This window comes from Armigeres subalbatus, chromosome 2 (assembly GCF_024139115.2).
Source record: "Armigeres subalbatus isolate Guangzhou_Male chromosome 2, GZ_Asu_2, whole genome shotgun sequence".
NCBI lineage: Eukaryota > Metazoa > Arthropoda > Insecta > Diptera > Culicidae > Armigeres > Armigeres subalbatus.
Genome location: NC_085140.1, coordinates 28,373,038 through 28,393,798, shown reverse-complemented (window position 1 = coordinate 28,393,798; position 20,761 = coordinate 28,373,038). Strand labels below are relative to the sequence as shown.

At 39.2% G+C, this 20,761-nt stretch overlaps 1 protein-coding gene across 3 annotated transcripts in view; it reads right to left on the bottom strand.

The window, feature by feature from the left end:
* Positions 1 to 20,761, bottom strand: part of LOC134218388 (rap guanine nucleotide exchange factor 4) — a 666,467-nt gene that overhangs the window by 342,672 nt on the left and 303,034 nt on the right. The window contains exon 2 of one of the 3 annotated variants that reach the window (XM_062697322.1): positions 8,015 to 8,064. The exons of the other annotated variants lie outside the window; for them this stretch is intronic. The gene's annotated coding sequence lies outside the window, so the exon portion shown is untranslated. The remainder of the gene's footprint in view (positions 1 to 8,014; positions 8,065 to 20,761) is intronic. 3 annotated transcript variants of the gene reach the window in all.

Below are 20,761 nucleotides of genomic sequence, written 5' to 3'. Positions count from 1 at the left end.
ATAAAGGGAAGCTCCCATACAAATGAAACAGAAAATTCTGCATAACTCGAGAACTAATCAGAGAATAAATCAGTTTTAGGCGAAGCGAAGTTCGTCGGGTCTGCTAGTATCAAATAATAAGAAGTTCCATATTTGGATTCACAAAAATCGCAGACAAAAATTTCAAGGAAATGAACATTTGTCATCTTTACCTAAGACACTGCATTTCCCTTCAGACAGAACAGCAATAGTTTTTTTTACTATCGTATATGGTTTACTGATGCCTCTCAAATACCACGAAAAATGAAGGTAGAAGAAAAAGGGAACTTTATTTTTGGCAACCGACCCGGCAACGAATTAAGAACTACGATTGGAAACTCGGCTCCTGGAATGTCAGGACCCAAATGAACCTGGACGAGTTAGCATTCTGGCTCATGGACTGCAAAAGGTTGGAGTGAACGTGGCCGCTATTTAAGAAGTCCGATGGCCTAGATCCGGAGAACGTGAATTCAGAGTCGTGGACTCCACGACCAACACTGAAATCAAATATAACAGCGGCGACGAAAAAGCAAAGTATTGAGTTGGTTTCGTAGTGATAGGCAACATTATTCTGGAGTTCAGATCAATAGGAGATCGTCAGTTGCATTCTAGCAAAAATTCCGCTCGAGGCCCTTCCTAAATATTTTAACAACAGCTACTACACCTGATGGTATAATTGCAATATTTCCATGATCAGGCGACAGGTGGTGTTGCTGTGTGTTTGTATCAATGTACTATTGCATATACACTAGTGACATTTGCTGTTCGATATCGTGAGCTTTTAATGTTCCTTCCACACACACGAGGTGGAGAAGAGTCTTGAAGAAATTGAAAGTATACAGCTAGAATTTAGTATGGAGGTACAATGAAATCTCTTTTATTGTTTAGAACTGTAAAACAAGTCGTGGGAACAAAAAATCTAAAAATTATTTGTTGCTTTTTAACCTAGGTTTCAAATTGAAGCGATGCGTAGTTAATGAGAACGGATGATTTGCCCATACAAGGAAATTCATTTTATTTTAAATGTTGTGGCGCCATCTCGTTCAAACAGCACCTTTGTCGTTGCCTTATTAGTCTACCAAGTCAACTACGCTATGTATCACACCGACGTCATACCATCAAGTCCACACAGGTCCAGAGAGTCTTCGTGTATGCCTTGCAACTCAATAATGTTCAACCAGATGTCCTAGGTTCTCCAAACTGCTCTGGAGTTCAGATCAATTAGTCTACCAAGTCAACTACGCTCTGTATCACGACGGACGAAAACCTATTAAGTCCGCACATGTCCATAGAGCCTTTGGGTATGAATTACAATTCAATCATGCCTCTAGTATTCTAAACGAAAAGTCGAACCTAGAACATCTGGTTTAGGCATTATTGGATTGCAAATTATACACGAAAGCTATCTGGACATGTGTGGACTTGATGGGTTGACGTCGGTGTGAAACAGACCGTAGTTGACTTGGTAGACTTTTTGTTCTGAACTCCAGTACTATTTTTAGATCCTAGAACACCTGATTTAGGCATCGACTCATGGTAATATTGAGTTGTGGAATAGAAATCCATAGGAAGCTGTTTGCAGGGACTATCATAGCAACCCATAAATTATGTGTCTTGCATAATTTGCTTCCATGAGTCGATACCGAATCAAAGAGCATCCACTCATGGAGGACTTACTGTATTAGATTGCAAGTCATACACGAATGCTCTAGAACTCAGTCTAGGGACATATGTGGACATGATAAAAACACAGTCCTTCGCCCTTTGTTGCTTCCAATAGGAACATTTAAACCTTTTCGCATAAATTATTGTTCTCTTTGTGTTCTCCTCGGACTTTTCATTGAAAGTCAGATCAGACAGGTGGCCAGGTTTCATACACACAGTACTTATCTGTCTCTAAAGTTCACCATATGGTTTAATTTACTTCTCCGGGACGACTGATCCCACCGGCTCACAGGTCTCTGCCACTAATATCACTTTATTGATTGCCCCATTCGGCCACTTGTTTACGGTCGCCATGTTATGTAGTTTACCCAACGAAATGATTGTCATCGATAATGTAACGAATGACCGCGATTTTCGACTGTTCGTACCAGACTGATTTATTGCCGTTAGTGTTAGTACTACATTTGTCTTATTGCTAGGGTTAGTAATAGCTGTTCTGCGTGGTTCGTTAAAACTGCACATATCCTCAATAATGCTGACTACGCTAGGTTCCCACGGGAAGGTGGGCACGTTGCGCATACATTGCATTTCATCAGGTATGTGCAATGTGAACGAATCCATCACAATATTTTGAAAGGGCAGCAAGAAAAATTTCGGTAAAATTTTAGGATTTTCAAAACATTCTCTAACAAATCCGAGGAGTTTTTAGATTTATTCATTTTAATATTTTTTATTATCCCCCCTACTCCTTCACCTTTCGAAGACCACTAGGACATAATTTTTATAAAATATTTGTAACGGCCTTATTGGGGCAATAATGATCTATAAGTTTGCCTAGATGATGATGGTGGATTTTTATTGTTGACGTAATTCTGATTTGACCTTTTTTGTGTAGTCTACAAAAGTTTGAGTATCGCGCGCGTATTACAGATATAGAAGATTTTTTACATTTATTTAGCACTAGCAGACCCGAATTTTAAAACATTTTTTGAAAGTGTATTCGAACTTATTGGAAACCCTGTAGTCTTTCATTTGAGTCACAAATTTTAGCATGTAAGATGTTGTAAGATCTTCAAATTGTCCTGGAGTTTGAATCAAATGGTCTACCAAATCAACCAAGGCTTTCATGATTTTTTCACTCGCGGTATCAACTCAATTATATTCCCCGAGTGTTTGTCTTTCACTCGTCTTAAATCAAGGCATATGAGGTGTTGTAAGATCTCAAAGTTTTCCTGGAATTTGGATAGTTTGCGAATTGCACCTCAAATTCTGACATGTAACATGTTGTAAGATCTACCAATTGTTCTAGAGAATCAATCAAATGGTCTACCGAAGCACTAAAGGCTTCCATTATGTCCCCGGTCACGAAGTATAGACTTCAGAAATTTCTTCGATGACCAGGAGTGGAATAATTGTTGAATGCGTATCTTATATAAATCTATGGATCAAAATGGGATGAACCATTTAAAAATAATAATCGTGTAGACCTAAAGACCTGTACTCCATGACTTTCTTAAATTACCTGGAATGGAACAATAGTTGAAAAGGTATCCATTTAGTCCTATGGATCAGAACTGGTATTAGCATTTTTTTTTTAAGAGATAGCAGCCTTTTGGTTACACGTGTTGACCGTAAAGCTTATATTTCAGGGATGGATGATATTCATGGATGATCTGCAATGGACAATGGTTGAAGCCGTATTCACTTTGGTTTTATGGATCAAAAAGGGCAAGGCCTATATGAATTGCCGAATTTAGTCACAATCAAATTGCTAGAACCATCCCTTCAAACATTTTTGTTTTATGCTGATTTTACCGAAGTCATGTAGAGCAAATAATGGTTTTCAAGACCGTTATAGAACTTAAAATGTTCCTTGGGATGTTTGTCTGACTTGTGCTGCGCAGGTTGTTACTGGGGTTACTGGGGACATCATGAAGGCCTAGGTTGATTCGGCAAACCATTTGATTCAAGCTCCAGGACAATTTGGAGATCTTACAACAACTCAACTGTACCCTGGAAACATAATTGTGCTGATACCACGGCATATGACATCATGGAAGCCTTGGTTGATACGGCAGACCATTTGATTCGAACTCCAGGACAATTTGGAGATCTTTCAACATCTCATATGCCTGGATTTGAGACGCAAATGAAAGTAAAATACACCCAGGTTTTTTTTACACGGTTTGGTTTTGGTCGTTTAAGACCTTCAGGGTCAATGAAGCAATGAGTTAACCCCACCAAAAATTCCCAAAAATCAAAGAAAATTCAGGGGGTATTTGAAAAGCTGTAAAAGTTCAGGTTAACCGAGAAATTAATGAATTCCAACTGCGTAAAAAAAGAAACCTGGGTGTACTCGGAGGACATAACTGAGTTGATACCGCAGCTATGGACATCATAGAAGCCTTGGTTGATTCGGCAGACCATTTGATTCAAACTCCAGAACGATTTGGAGATCTTACTTCATCTCATATGTCTGGATTTGAGACGCAAGAAAAAGAAAATTACTCAGAGGACATAATTGGGTTGATTCTGCAGCTATGGACATCATGGAAGCCTTGGTTGATTCGGCAGACCATTTGATTCAAACTCTAAGACGATTTGGAGATCTTACTCTATCTCATATGTCTGAATTTGAGACGCAAGTGAAAGACAAATACTCAGAGGACATATTTGGGTTGATACCGCAGCTATGGACATCATGGAAGCCTTGGTGGATTCGGCAGACCATTTGATTCAAACTCCAGGACGATTTGGAGATCATACTACATCTTATATGTCTGGATTTGAGACCCAAGTGAAAAACAAATACTCGGAGGACATAATTGGGTTGATACCGCGGCTGGGGTCATCATGGAAGCCTCGGTGGATTCGGCAGACCATTTGATTCAAACTCAAGGGCAATTTGGAGATTAAATTAATGATTTCGTGTGTGTTACTTCTACGTGAAGTTAAACGATTTACAATGATATGGAAATGCTAATATCATCTTCCAAACTTGGACGTACATGTTCATGATAGCATTAGAGGCGAAAGTATAGAATTGATAGTTCCGTTAGGATACGGCAGGCATGAAGAATGTTTTTATAGAAGTCGATTTGAAAGCGAGCGGAGGGCAATATTTGTGATGGCACATATCACACGACCTTCCTTCTGCCAAGCTCCTGTATGAAGGGGGAGGGAAGAATATCAGTGTGGAAGCTGATATTCGTCTATTATATTCCTTCAAAATAGGATTTTTTGAGGAAATATGAACGTAGCTTGTATGGGAGGTACTGAAATAGGGGTGTTCTACATATTTATATTTTTTTCATGAATCAATCATTTTCTTTAGAATATGTCCACAAACTTCTCGCTTCAAGAACTTTTCCGTGGAAGTCCGTTTCCTCTTGTCCTTCCATGTAATTACTTAATTAATTGTCAATTAAACTATTGCATTTGAGACAAAACAGTCCGTTTCATCGACAGATGAAAACGTAACCTCGCCACCATAGAACGATGTGTTTGGGTCCATAACATGGGTTGCAGAATTCGCTCTCAATTCAAAATTAACAACGATGGACATAAAGCATAAGGCTTTTTTATCATAACAAGACAAGAAAACAGATTGCTCGTCACCTGTTACAAATGCGAAAAAAGGGACAGAGACATATTTCCCCCACCGACGTTGTGATAAAACGCTTCGTTCTAGTACAATTGCCATTGAGGTTCATGTGTAAAACAAGTCAAAATGCTCCATCAGCAACGTCCTTATAATTGGATCTTGCAGAATATCATTCTTTGAGGAATAATCCATTAATTTCGTAACGCAAAAATTGCGAATTTCCACGGGAAAATCTTCGGCAACAACTGTAAATGGATATTTATGTGCGGATCATTGCCAAATTTTTATTCTAAAGACCTCTTTTTGTCTCCCGAGGTTTTCCGCGAGCGATAATAGCCGCCAGCATGCCTGCGGGTTAGTCTCTGGTTTGACGTTTCTGGAGGTCAACTGCACCCACCATTCGAGTATTTTGATCAATGTGGTATATAAGAAGGCTTGAATTCACTGAATCAGTACCTTTTTGCCTTTCTCGTATACAAAGTATACGTAAAGGGAAGATCCATTAATTACGTAACGCAAAAATTGGGCATTTTCAACCCCTTCAAATTTCAAAAACGAAAAAAAAAATTTCAAGTGACCGCAAATGCACATGAATTGATGGAAAAAGTAAAATCTATCCCCCTAAAGTGCTATTTCGGCCACTCTTATGTGTTTTCTTATTTTTTCAATGCGCGAGAAAGGCACCACCAACGCTAGGTGGATTGTTCTGGGTTTTATATGTTACATTGGGCAGAATGCTCGGAGCGGTGGGTGCAGTTGACCTCCACAGACGTCAAATCAGAGACTAATCCGCAGGCAAGCTGGCGGCCATTACCGCTCGCGGAAAACTGGATATGTTCGCTCCAAAAACAAACATATTTTAGATGGCTCGGAGATCCATAGTATTATATACCGATGGTCGACGAATTTGGGGCGCTGTATGTGGGTTTGAGTGCACAAAATCTAACCTATTTTTTGGCACTTATCCTTATCCAATTTGCTTGAGATTGGTTGAGTTTAATGGAAAATCCTATTAAGGTTCCCCCTAACACACGTGACCGAAAAATCGCGACGCGATTCTAATGCTTGCCGAATGCGATTCTGTCATCATTTCATATTAAAATATCCTGGATTGGACTATGGACTCAAACGTTATGGCAAAAATACTATTTTTTTTATACACCAGAAAGTCACCGATACCGTTAGGCCAATTAATTAGGGTTTTTTCAAAATAATTTCTGGCTACACCACTGCAAATACAATAAAACATAAGTTTTTCGTCATTTGATTGCAGATTTGATTTCGGATTCGATTATCGGAGTGAAAAAAATCGATACTCCGGAGAATCGAGTCCGACCTGTATTTTCAAATGAGTTTAACACCACCTAAACGTTGACCAATTGAGATAAAATTTCGTTCAGAGAATCAAGGCATCAAATAGAATGGAAAAGAAGGTGGCCCATCAAATAAAATTGACACATTTTTTTAAAATAATATTACATAGTAATATTAGGGTGGCTTACTTTGGCACTTCTTTCTAGGAAAACTATCGATGAAACCTTTCAAGGCTTCCAGTTGTATATTTTTTATGAAAAGCTTGTATATTGGCCTTAATTCTGATTATTTCTTATCTTTTCAGATGAAATTATTGATTATAATAAGTTATCTGAAACTCGTTGGGTAAAAACTTCTGCAATCTTACCTAATAGGGCGAAGGATCGTGACAACCAGAGTTGAACTGTATTTTGTCCTTTCCGGCGTTTAGAAATTTAAATTATTGTTTTCGAGGAAACAAATCTAACCGGAAATCGAATTGAAATAAACTCTTTCATCAGTCACGTTTTTCGTCATGGAAGGACGGTTTTGGTTTCGTTTTTATGAGGAAAGCAAAAGCACGCCAGCAACGGAATCATTATTTTCTTTGTCCCCTTCGAGCGATAGCGATACTATTCTTGCTGCGCAAATTTGGACGAATTTTCTCCGAAAATATTTCAACTCCAATTACAGAATTTCTGAAAAATGAATCAGCATTGAATGACTTTTCTTGTTGAAAGGACAACTCTGTGGAAAGGAACTTCCTCTAAATCTTGAAAAAGTTTATTTTTAATTTTATGATGCTTAAAAATTGTCTGATTGTCGTGACAGCTCAATATGATGTGATTTTTCCTACGCTTAACTCAGAACCTCTTTCCAGAACTGCTGTAATGCATTCCGACAACCACCACAAACGCTCTCCTCTATCTTTCTCAATTGAAGTCTCATACAAAGAAAACATTTACATTCACCACGTGCTTGTTTTCACGCTACATATCCCCTGGCTCAAAAACTGGATCAAGTTCTGATGGGGCTGTGCCATTACCCGAGGAGAGCAAGTTTTGTATATCCATGCAAATCCCCTTTCTTTCATGGCGGACGCCTAATGTCTATGCACGGTGTGTATTGCAATAGGTAGGTGGCATAACGGTGGAGACATCCGGATGGAAATGCAGGCAACCGCTGCTAGAAAGATGCATCTTCATCACCGACTCGAACTGTCAACCAGCTGTACGTACCTATGAGGAACGGAGCTCTTCAATGTTTAGAGAAACGCTAGCCAACCGGAACCGGGCTGAGACAGTACGAATCGAGCTGGGCTTTGTCACGAGAAAAGATTTACGGCGGTTGCTCAAAAATGTACAAAAGAATGTTTAACATTATTCTACCGAGCAGAACTTCTCGTCAGATTTATTTACGTCAACTAGGATTTACCTCAATTTTCGTCAAGTTGATTCGCACGTTGAGTATCCACAAACATTTACCTGTAAAACAAAATAAAACATGATAAAATTAGATTGCAGTGTCTTTAGTTAAATGAGAATTAGTCAAAAAGAAGTGTACGTAGAAACCCAGTCGATTCCACTACTTTTGTGGTACGAGCTTGTCTTATAGACCAGAGCAAAAATTAAAATGGATTGTACACGTATTTTCGGAACACTATTCTGCGGTTCATTGCAGTCTGGTATCTTCTGTGCTTTCAACATGCGTATATCAGATTGAATCTTGACTTTTTGGCCGACTACTTTGCGCTTGAAAGCATCAACCATTCTCTAGTCACCCATTAAAGTTTAAACTTCAGCTTAGTATTGCTCCAACGTCAAATAATGAAGTTGTACATATTAGCCATCGGGAAAGTAAGTACAGTGTAAGTAAGTAGTATTATTCATCGAAAAAATATCTGTTTGATGCTTGGTAGATCATGCGCTTTTACTGCACTTTGTTCCGATCGAGACAAGTGCGATCTTTCATAGTTTGGAGTAGCTATTGGGCAAGTAAATATTGCACGTAAATTCGATCGCCCAAGGTGGGATTTTCCACAGTTTCCATATGCCACCGGGCGTGTATTAACTTTTTTCTCGTCGCGTGACAGCAAAGGTACTTATTTAGTGTTTCATTTCATTCCATAGATCGCATCGCTCAGCGAAGTTAATCCAGATAAATTATTCTTTGTAACTAAAACGAAATCCTATCGCAAGACGATCGTGGCCATCATACAGAGGTATACTCGGTCGTTAGTAGCAACGAGAGTCGGACTAACAATCCTTCCCTTCCTATATGACCGTAAGGACGTGACCAGCGCCGCTATTGACTTAAAATATTTATTTGAGCTTTTGAAACATATGGGGTTTATTCCTAACAAGCTTGACAAAACATCCATATTAGTTTTAACACTACAAGTACCAACCCATGCAGAAAGCGTGGAATGGCGACTTTGCCCCGATATAGGGTTATCGCTCCTGGATTTCATCTTATAGCTCCTATAATCATCTTATGGAAAACCTAGCAATGAAATGGAATTCGACTTATTTCTCATTTTTGTGATTTTTGCCAGCAGTAAGCAGACATGTTATCAAAAAGAAGCAGCTTAATTGGTGCTGTATTCTATTGTTTCGCGATGAGATGAATATATGTTCATTGGGATGGAAAACGGAATAGTTCCGCTATCTCAGGAGTATTTAATTCAATTGTCATGGTTTCCGTGATGAACTTATATAATATTTAAAATTACGTAAATAAAGAAGGGGAAAAACAATTTTCATGATTCTTCCAGGTACAATCTGTAGGATATCCGGATTTCGTTAGCGAGAACAGATTGTACATACATTGGCCGAACCAGTCGGAATATTCCGTTCCACGTTTTTTACATCAATTACATGTCGCAATATTCTGCTTGCAAGTCGTACCGCACTGCTCCTACTCAAAGTATGAAGGAAAGATGATAAACGAAAGTAATTATTTGAAAATCAACATATTGAAAGCCGTTCGCTAGGGCATGATCAAGTATGAAGAGACAGAGTGTGAAAGGGAGGTATAGATACCATCTATTGAATAGCACACAATTGAAGCGTAAATTTTCTTGCCTAACGTCCTGGTTGTGGACGGCTTGATTAGTTAATTAGTTAATAAACAAATCAGTAATCATAATCGTAAAATCGTAAAATCTGTTACAAATTAATAATATAGGAAGCTAAAAATTTTAGGAATTTCGGAATATCAGAATTTAGTAATTTTGGAAATAATTTAGAAACTTAGGAACTTAGAGAGTAAGGAATTCAAGAATTTAAAAAAAATGGAACTTGACAATTTACGATTGTATAAATTCAGAAACTTGGGAATTTAACAATTTGTGAAATAAGTGATTCGCGAATTTATAAATTTAGGCATTGGGGAATTTAGGAAATTATGAGTTAAGGAGTTGATGAAATTGAAAATTTAGGAATCATCGTTGAATACCGTCTAGAGTTCTTTCAGAAAGTTTAAATGAAGCGCGTTTAGGAATTCAACCTGAAGCCTTCCAGAACCCCCCCACCTCCCCCCCAGAGTTCCATTCAGGACAATCCCACAGGAATTAATCTTGCAGTTCTTCCATGAATTCCTCCTGGAGTTGAAACAGGATTTTTTTTGTGGATTTCATCAAGGAACTATACAAATGAATCTTACAGAGTTTCTCCACAAACTTTTTCTGCACTTTCTCCAAGAGTATCTCCTGAAGTTCAACCAGAAATTCCAGTATTTTTTTCAAAAAAATATCCTGTAGTTAGCCAAGGAGTACGCCCTAAGGAGCCCATGGCAATTATTCCCGGAGTTTCCAAACAATCCCACAATGAAGTTCTTCCACAAATGTGTCATGAAATACCTCCAAGAATTCCTTCCCGAATTCCACCAGAAATTCCTCCTAGAGTTCCTACAATAAATCCACCCAGAGATTGTTGAAAGTTCTTTCAGACAATCTTCCAGGAACTCCTCCAGTGATTCCTTCTTTGGTTCCATCAGAAATTTCTCTTTGAGACCCTTTAGGAATGTTTCCTGAAACTCAGGAATCCATCCTGTAGTTCCACAAGCAAAACCTTTTTAATTTCCTTTTGAATCAGGTTTTTTTTTTCCTGTAGTTGCTTCAGTTACTCCATTCAGTTGCTTCTCCCAGGAATTCATTCTGAGCTCTTCCAGGAACCCATTCCGAATTCCCCCAAGAAATCAATTCTGAGTTCCGCCAGGAAGTCATTTTCCAGAAATTTCTCTTGGAGTTTTTTCTTTCCTTCTGAAGTTCCGCCAAGAATTCCTTCAACAGTTCCACAAGGAATTCCTCTTAGGAATTCCTTCAGGATTTTTTCGAGGGATCTCTCCTGGCGTCTCCTCGGCATTTCTTCTTAGAGTTCCTGCGGGAATTCATCCTAGAGTTCACCAAAGAATTCTTCCTAGAGTTCCTGCAGGAATTCTACTTGGGGTTAATCCAGGATATCTTTTTGGAGTTCCTACTGAAATCCTTCCTGGAGATTCTCCAAAAATTCTTCTTGGAGCTCCTCCAGAAGTTCCTCCAGGATTTCCTACTGGAGCTCTTCCAGAAATTACTCCTCGAGTTCCTCCAGGAATTCCTCCTGAAAATCCTTCAGGAAATTGTGCAGGGTTTCCTCCCAGCCTCTCTTCGGAAACTCTTCTTAGATTTCCTTGGAAAATTCAGGATATCCTTTTGGAGCTCTTACAGGAATCCTTCATGGAGTTTTTCTTAAAACTCTTCAATCTTCTTGGAGCTCCTTCAAAAATTACTCCTGGAGTTGTTACAGGAATTTCTCTCGGAGTTTTTTGTGGAGTTCTTCCAAATTATTCTCCTTCGATTTTCCAGGAAATTTTTCTGAAGATCTTTCAGAAAAAGTTTTTTCAGGAATTTCTAGTGGAGTTCCTCCAGTAATTAGGGGAACGGTTCGCCACTTCATCTCATAGCTCCTATTTCCATCCTATCAAAAACAAAGCAATGGAAAGGAATTAGGTTTGTTTATTATTTTTGTATTTACAATCGACGAATCTGGTGCCGTACTTCTTTGTTTAGCGATGAGATGGATATATGTACAGTGAGATGGAGATCGGAACAGTTCCCCTAGTACTGGAGTTTCCACAGCAATTCTTCCCAGATTTTATCCAGTAATTCCTTCTAGGAATCCTCATGAAGTTTCTCTAAAAATTCATCTCGGAGTTAATCAAAGCGTTAATTCAGGAAGTATTGGAATAACTCACGCCTTAAGGAATTCACAATAATTTCCTGGCGGAATCCAGAAATAATTCATCGAGGAATTAAAAATGAATTCCTGGGAGACATCAGAGTGAATTTCTTGGAGTATTCAGAATGAGATCCTTGGGGAATTCAGACTGAATTCCTTGGCAAATTCAGAATGAATTCCTGGGAGGATTCAGAAGGAATTCCTGGAGGTATTCAGAATAAATTCCTGGAGGAATTCAGAATGAATTCCTGGGGGAATTCAGAATGAATTCCTGGGGGAATTCAGAATGAATTCCTGGGGGAATTCAGAATGAATTCCTGGGGGAATTCAGAATGAATTCCTGGGGGAATTCAGAATGAATGCCTGGGGGAATTCAGAATGAATTCCTGGGGGAATTCAGAATGAATTCCTGGGGGAATTCAGAATAAATTCCTGGGGGAATTCAGAATGAATTCCTGGGGGAATTCAGAATGAATTCCTGGGGGAATTCAGAATGAATTCCTGGGGGAATTCAGAATGAATTCCTGGGGGAATTCAGAATGAATTCCTGGGGGAATTCAGAATGAATTCCTAGGGGAATTCAGAATGAATTCCTAGGGGAATTCAGAATGAATTCCTAGGGGAATTCAGAATGAATTCCTAGGGGAATTCAGAATGAATTCCTAGGGGAATTCAGAATGAATTCCTAGGGGAATTCAGAATGAATTCCTAGGGGAATTCAGAATGAATTCTTGGGAAATTCAGAATGAATTCCTGGGGGAATTCAGAATGAATTCATGGGGGAAATCAGAATGAATTCCTAGGGGAGTTCAGAATGAATTCCTTGGGGAGTTCAGATTGAATTCCTAGGGGAATTCAGATTGAATTCCTAGGGGAATTCGGATTGAATTCTCAGGGGAATTCAGATTGAATTCCTAGGGGAATTCAGATTGAATTCCTAGGGGAATTCAGATTGAATTCCTAGGGGAATTCAGATTGAATTCCTAGGGGAATTCAGATTGAATTCCTAGGGGAATTCAGAATGAATTCCTAGGGGAATTCAGAATGAATTCCTAGGGGAATTCAGAATGAATTCCAAGTGGAATTCAGAATGAATTCCAGGGGAATTCAGAATGAATTCTAGAGGAATTCAGAATGAATTCTAGGGGAAATCAGAATGAATTCTTAGGGGAATTTGGAATGAATTCCTAGGGGAATTCAGAATGAATTTCTAGGGGAATTCAGAATGAATTCCTAGGGGAATTCAGAATGAATTCCTAGGGGAATTCAAAATGAATTCCTAGGGGAATTCAAAATGAATTCCTAGGGGAATTCAGAATGAATTCCTAGGGGAATTCAGAATAAATTCCTAGGGGAATTCAGAATGAATTCCTAGGGGAATTCAGAATGAATTCCTAGGGCAGTTCAGAATGAATTCCTAGGGGGAATTCAGAATGAATTCCTAGGGGGAATTCAGAATGAATTCCTAGGGGGAATTCAGAATGAATTCCTAGGGGGAATTCAAAATAATTCCCTAGGGGGAATTCAGAATGAATTCCTAGGGGGAATTCAAAATAATTCCCTAGGGGGAATTCCGAATGAATTCCTAGGGGGAATTCAGAATGAATTCCTAGGGGGAACTAAGAATAAATTTCTAGGGGGAATTCGGAATGAATTCCTAGGGGGAATCCAGAATGAATTCCTAGGGGAAATTCAGATAGAATTTTTGAAGGAATTCAGAATGAATTCCTAGGGGGAATTCAGAATGAATTCCTAGGGGGAATTCAGAATGAATTCCTAGGGGGAATTCAGAATGAATTCCTAGGGGGAATTCAGAATGAATTCCTAGGGGGAATTCAGAATGAATTCCTAGGGGAATTCAGAATGAATTCCTAGGGGAATTCAGAATGAATTCCTAGGGGAATTCAGAATGAATTCCTAGGGGAATTCAGAATGAATTCCTAGGGGAATTCAGAATGAATTCCTAGGGGAATTCAGAATGAATTCCTAGGGGAATTCAGAATGAATTCCTAGGGGAATTCAGAATGAATTCCTAGGGGAATTCAGAATGAATTCTTAGGGGAATTCAGAATGAATTCCTAGGGGAATTCAGAATGAATTCCTAGGGGAATTCAGAATGAATTCCTAGGGGAATTCAGAATGAATTCCTAGGGGAATTCAGAATGAATTCCTAGGGGAATTCAGAATGAATTCCTAGGGGAATTCAGAATGAATTCCTGGGGGAATTCAGAATGAATTCCTGGGGGAATTCAGAATAAATTCCTGGGGGAATTCAGAATGAATTCCTGGGGGAATTCAGAATGAATTCCTGGAGGAATTCAGAATAAATTCCTGGATGAATTCAGAATGAATTCCTGGGGGAATTCAGAATGAATTCCTGGGGGAATTCAGAATGAATTCCTGGGGGAATTCAGAATGAATTCCTGGGGGAATTCAGAATGAATTCCTGGGGGAATTCAGAATGAATTCCTGGGGGAATTCAGAATGAATTCTGGGGGAATTCAGAATGAATTCTGGGGGAATTCAGAATGAATTCTGGGGGAATTCAGAATGAATTCCAGGGAATTCAGAATGAATTTCTAGGGGAATTCAGAATGAATTCCTAGGGAAAATCAGGATGAATTCCTAGGGGAATTTAGAATGAATTCCTAGGAAAATTCAGAATGAATCTCTAGGGGAATTCAGAATGAATTCCTAGGGAAAAATCAGGATGAATTCCTAGGGGAATTCAGAATGAATTCCCAGCGTAATTTGGAAAGAATTCCTAGAAGAATTCAAAATGAATTACTGGGGGAACTCAGAATGAATTCCTAGGAGAACCCAGAATGAATTCCTGGGGAGTTCAGAATCAATTCCTAGGGAATTCAGAATAAATTCTAAGAATTCAGAATAAATTCTAGGGGAATTCAGAATAAATTCTAGGGGAATTCAAAATAAATTCCTAGGGGAATTTAGAATGAATTCCTAGAAGAATTTAGAATGAATTCCTAGAAGAATTTAGAATGAATTCCTAGGAGAATTCAAAATGAATTTCTAAGGGAATTCAGAATGAATTCCTAGGGGAATTCAAAATGAATTCCTGGGGGAATTCAAAATGAATTCCTAGGGGAATTCAAAATGAATTCCTAGGGGAATTCAAAATGAATTCCTAGGGGAATTCAGAATGAATTCCTAGGGGGAATTCAGAATGAATTCCTAGGGGGAATTCAGAATGAATTCCTAGCGGGAATTCAGAATGAATTCCTAGGAACTAAGAATAAATTTCTAGGGGGAATTCGGAATGAATTCCTAGGGGGAATCCAGAATGAATTCCTAGGGGAAATTCAGATAGAATTTTTGAAGGAATTCAGAATGAATTCCTAGGGGGAATTCAGAATGAATTCCTAGGGGGTATTCAGAATGAATTCCTGGGGGAATTCAGAATGAATTTCTAGGGGAATTCAGAATAAATTTCTAGGGGAATTCAGAATGAATTCCTAGGGGAATTCGGTATGAATTCCTAGGGGAATTCAAAATGAATTCCTAGGGGAATTCAAAATGAATTCCTAGGGGAATTCAAAATGAATTCCTAGGGGAATTCAAAATGAATTCCTAGGGGAATTCAAAATGAATTCCTAGGGGAATTCAAAATGAATTCCTAGGGGAATTCAAAATGAATTCCTAGGGGAATTCAAAATGAATTCCTAGGGGAATTCAGAATGAATTCCTAGGGGAATTCAGAATGAATTCCTGGGGGAATTCAGAATTAATTCCTGGGGGAATTCAGAATGAATTCTTGAGGGAATTCAGAATGAATTCCGGGGGGAATTCAGAATGAATTCCAGGGGGAATTCAGAATGAATTCTAGGGGAATTCAGAATGAATTCTAGGGGAATTCAGAATGAATTCCTAGGAATTCAGAATGAATTCCTAGGGGGAATTCAGAATGAATTCCTAGGGGGAATTCAGAATGAATTCCTAGGGGGAATTCAGAATGAATTCCTAGGGGGAATTCAGAATGAATTCCTAGGGGGAATTCAGAATGAATTCCTAGGGGGAATTAAGAATAAATTTCTAGGGGGAATTAAGAATAAATTTCTAGGGGGAATTGAGAATTAATTCCTAGGGGGAATTCAGAATGAATTCCTGAGGGGAATTCAGAATGAATTCCTGAGGGGAATTCAGAATGAATTCCTGATGTGAATTCAGAATGAACTCCTGGGGGAATTCACAATGAATTCCTGGGGGAATTCAGAATGAATTCCTGGGGGAATTCAGAATTAATTCCTGGGGGAATTCAGAATTAATTCCTGGGGGAATTCAGAATGAATTCCTGGGGGAATTCAGAACGAATTCCTGGGGAATTCTGAATGAATTCCTGGAATTCAGAACGAATTTCTGGGAAATCAGAACGAATTCCTGGGGGAATTCAGAATGAATTCCTGGGGGAATTCAGAACGAATTCCTGGGGGAATTCGGAACGAATTCCTGGGGGAATTCGGAACGAATTCCTGGGGGAATTCAGAACGAATTCCTGGGGGAATTCAGAACGAATTCCTGGGGGCATTCAGAACGAATTCCTGGGGGAATTCAGAATGAATTCCTGGGGGAATTCAGAATGAATTCCTGGGGGAATTCAGAATTAATTCCTGGTGGAATTCAGAATTAATTCCTGGGGGAATTCAGAATGAATTCCTGGGGGAATTCAGAATGATCTCCTGGGGGAATTCAGAACGAATTCCTGGGGAAAACAGATTGTAAAAAACGTGAAACGGAACTATCCGGATCTCAGTGAATGTTACATGAAAATGTAATCTGCCTTCAGTAGCCGATTTTTGACATTCCACAGATTGTTCTGTGAGAAAATCAAGAGATTTGGTTGAAAAACGACTGAAATCTGGATGTTCAAAGTTACCGTTCCACGTTTTATGCGACCTTGGTACTTTACGTTACAAATCTTGGCTTGGTATTTGTACAAAGCATAGTTTTATGTTAGCTCAACGGAAACTAGCCCTACATTGTGTGGATTAATCATATTTTTCTTTTCTTTCTACCGCAGCCACATTTCAAACTTTATCTAATAGCGTGTGACGCAAATATAACGTTATTACACTCTAATGCAGCAAGGTACCTCCCGCACAGCCAGATTTCACTGTTTTTTTTCTGTATCACAAACAACGCCAAACGGATGGCCATAAAGCATCTTATTTTCTACTAAGAATAAAAGAAGTTGCAAGAGCTTCCACCAGTAGTGAAAGCACGTTGCTTATCATTAATGTGTCTACCCGTATAATATAATTCCCGTTCTTTCACTACACAGCGAGAAAATGACGTCAACATTTCGTTAGGACGTAACTGCTTTCGTGAGCTAGTGATTTTTGCGTGCCGTGGCAATGTGACGTATCCGAGGTGCTGATGGACCACAGTGCGTTTCACAAATCATCAGTTTCGAAATCAGTTACGCCCCTTTCAGAAGGAGGGGGCCAAACGATGTGCAACTGCCGCGATGGAGACATAATGCATCCTTTTCCGCTTCCGATGCAGCACCATAAAATGCATCCCGGACTCGACTCGCAGATAGCTGCCAACAAGCGAAAGTAGAAAAGAATATGCTCCATTCACCACGGAGCATAATGCTGCGTTCTTCGGAATAAGCATGGATGACGGCGGACTTAAGTGTCTCCTTGGGAAGACAATTACCTTCCGTTTGTTGGCAGTTTTATGAGCGCGTGAACAATCTCCATGCTGTAGGGACGGTCGTTTTTATTTTTGTATCGTTCCTAACGGTGGCATAGCTTAGCGGCCGGAACAGGGAATGGCTTTCAAGCACATAATTCCACTAATGCATTCATTCGATGATTGATATTAGTGAAGCATCGAGCTGGGTGCTCTCTACGAGAATTCACTTTGATAAATTGATATGATGACTATGCATAAATATAACAAGTAATGCTATTGTTGACTACGGAATTTACTTTACACCAACTGCAACGAAAATGGTGTATTGAACCACGAAGGTAGAAGTAAAATACTGTATACTGTGTCCACTTCAATATGTATATGAATCAGAATATTATACTAAAAGAAAATAACCTCCAGTCCCAGTCCTTACCAACCTCTCATGCTGCTATAATTTCTAGAAAATGTTCGGTGTTCATGCGGGTAGGTTTATGGTTCTCATTATCTACTTAACACCCTTTTGTAAGCACTTTGCCACAAAAACGTTACTATTTCTCATTTCACGTATAAGTTGTTTCATTCTGTGCAAATGGGTTGAGATCAGCTGAACGTGGAATTCTTCCAGCGCAGTAATGTTCCTTTCATGCGATGCGACTATTTCTATGGCATTCTTTTACAGTAGCAATGGTTTGGCGTGTTGGGCTGCTGATAGTGTTTCTGGTGGTTTCCCACTCTGTCTGCGATCTGCAACGGTGCTGCGATGGTGTCATTAATTGGCTTGATGAGTCGCGTGTCGGGAGCAAAGTTTTACGTTTATGAGAATTTACTTTATTTTTCCATTTACGGTGCTTCTCGAAGGTGTATACTTGATAACATTAACCTATTTTCAGTTTAGATACAAGCTAGTGGTACCGAACAAAAACTTGATACATTTACAGATATTTGTTGTTGTAAATGTTATTTGTAATTGTAATAGGAATATTAAAAAAATGTTATTTGTTCGAATTCAAATCGACAGAAACATTGAATACGTTGTATTTCATTTTTGCCTTATCAGCTACTTCCGAAAAAAAAACTCTACTTTTCCACATTTACAAAATATGTACAAACAATTGCTGTCAAATCAGCAGAATAAAATAATTTACAACATTCCCAATGGATTAAAGGTAGTCACGCTACCGAAAAACCCTTCCTCACGTTCTGCTTCCGTACAAATGATCCCATTTGTTTCAACTCCTCAATCGGCAGAGCTTCCAGCTGAGCTCCCACGTAATGGCCCACATCGTGTGGAATAGCGTAACCAAAAATTAATAAATTTATCCCTCTGCGGAAGCAAACTCATCGGCCAACCGCAACCGACGATGACGACAATGCTTGCGGAGTTCGTTAGCAATAAACTAGGTATTATTGCTCACATCATCACCGAACAATACCGTCGTGGAACGGAACAGAACATCAATTATTCATTTCGGTTCCTAAAAACTTAGCAGAATACTAAACCTTGTTCAGAAGAAACATCCAGATCGAATCGCGCACCGGCAAAGATCTGGTGGTAAGTTCATATCCTCTTTCCGAAGGGAGTAATTTTCTTTCAAGAACGGCAAAAAGCGTTGCCGTTTACGCTTTTCTTTACTTTTCGAACAACCCGAGAAAGAAACAATAACTGATTTATGCATACTTCATTTTGTTACCATTCTAATGGCTCTTAAGTTTGAATATGAAGGCAGACAATGCCTTCTGAATACTTGTTTTTGTTAGATAATTAATTAGCGTTGTTCACATTACAATAAATTAATAATTATTTTTTGTAATATGCTTGAGTTATTATCTTTGTCGGGCAGTTTACCCCATTTCGGTATCAAATACCACCGTCAAGTATTCAGAAGCTATTTCCTACCGCTCGGGAAACTGCTCATGACCTTGTGATTGCTCAGTGCTGTTCCGTATTCAACTTTGAGCTTCTTCTGTGAACAACCCAGCGCGAAAGGGCGAGTGCTCTTCCCATTAGCATCACAAGCGAGGCAGATAATGCTAACAGCAACCGTTCGGCAGCACCACGCGAAGAAAGGCTTTCCTAGTTCCACCACCGCGTCGCGTCGTCGTAGCATTCGCCCCAAACGAAAGGCGATGGGAAACAATGTGATTCCCACAAGCGTGATGATAAAAAATTAAATGAATTGTATCAATTATGCGTTTTGCGGCGTTGCTTTGCGAAATTATGTTGCGTGCGGGCTCGGCTCGGAAGTGTTGTGGTTGTGTAGCTACATATTTGTTTATTAGCATTTAACGGGTGTTTGCGTGGCTCTAATTAGGGGTTACAGTTTCCGGTTGTGCTGGATTGATAATGAATTCTTGCGGTGGCCTTCCGCGCTGTGCGGCTTCAGGTGAGGTGATATTTAAAAATAAATGCTACCATTTATTGATTGAAACACTCAAATATGCAATCAGATATCTGCTGTTCTATCAAATAAAATAGAAATCTTTGAATGGAATATACACCACTACAGCTGAGTCAATAAAAATTCAATGATCTTTCCAAGAATCTGCCAGTCCTATCACGGTGGATAGATAACCAATTACCTTCAACTTGCTTCGTAATATCAACTTTAAAGAAAGTGATAGAGGAAGATTGTGGGCTGATCTAACAGCAACGACCTTCAACGCCCAATAACGGACAAGAATTATAACTTGGAACGTTTTTACTTAGCAAGGCAGCATTCAGTAGGTCAAATAGGTACAACATGATGATGAAAGGAAGCTTAAGCTCATAGGGCTGTGTCCGTTGGCTGAACATTGAACAACACAAAATGCCATGTGGACACATTTCAGCCTACGAAGTGAACATGCTCATCAGCATAATTGGTTTGAGCCCAAGCCCCAGGCACACTCTGATGCGTTTATGAAGTGGAAAACTGTAGGTACATTAAAAAATGATCCTAGCCAAATGTAGACCACGGGATCGAAATCTTACTGTCATCCATTGCACATTGGGAAAATCCGATTTCAAAGGTGGAAGAAAATGATAACTTTCTTCAAGGAGGAGAAAACTAAAGAAAACAGTGGACGTTGGACACTTACGGACATTTACTTGACAGAATATTTGCCTTCATGTCTGTTGCCTTTTTCTAAAGAAAAAACTCAAAGGTGCAGCCCAATCGGGTTGTACTCAAAGATGACGTTGAACTACGTAGCTGTTCAACGGACAGGACATTCACACAACACCCAGTGGACCACCGGAGAACTTTTCGCTTTATGAATCGAACCCACACTCCTTAGCACATGCGTCTAGACGATGGACGTCGCTAAC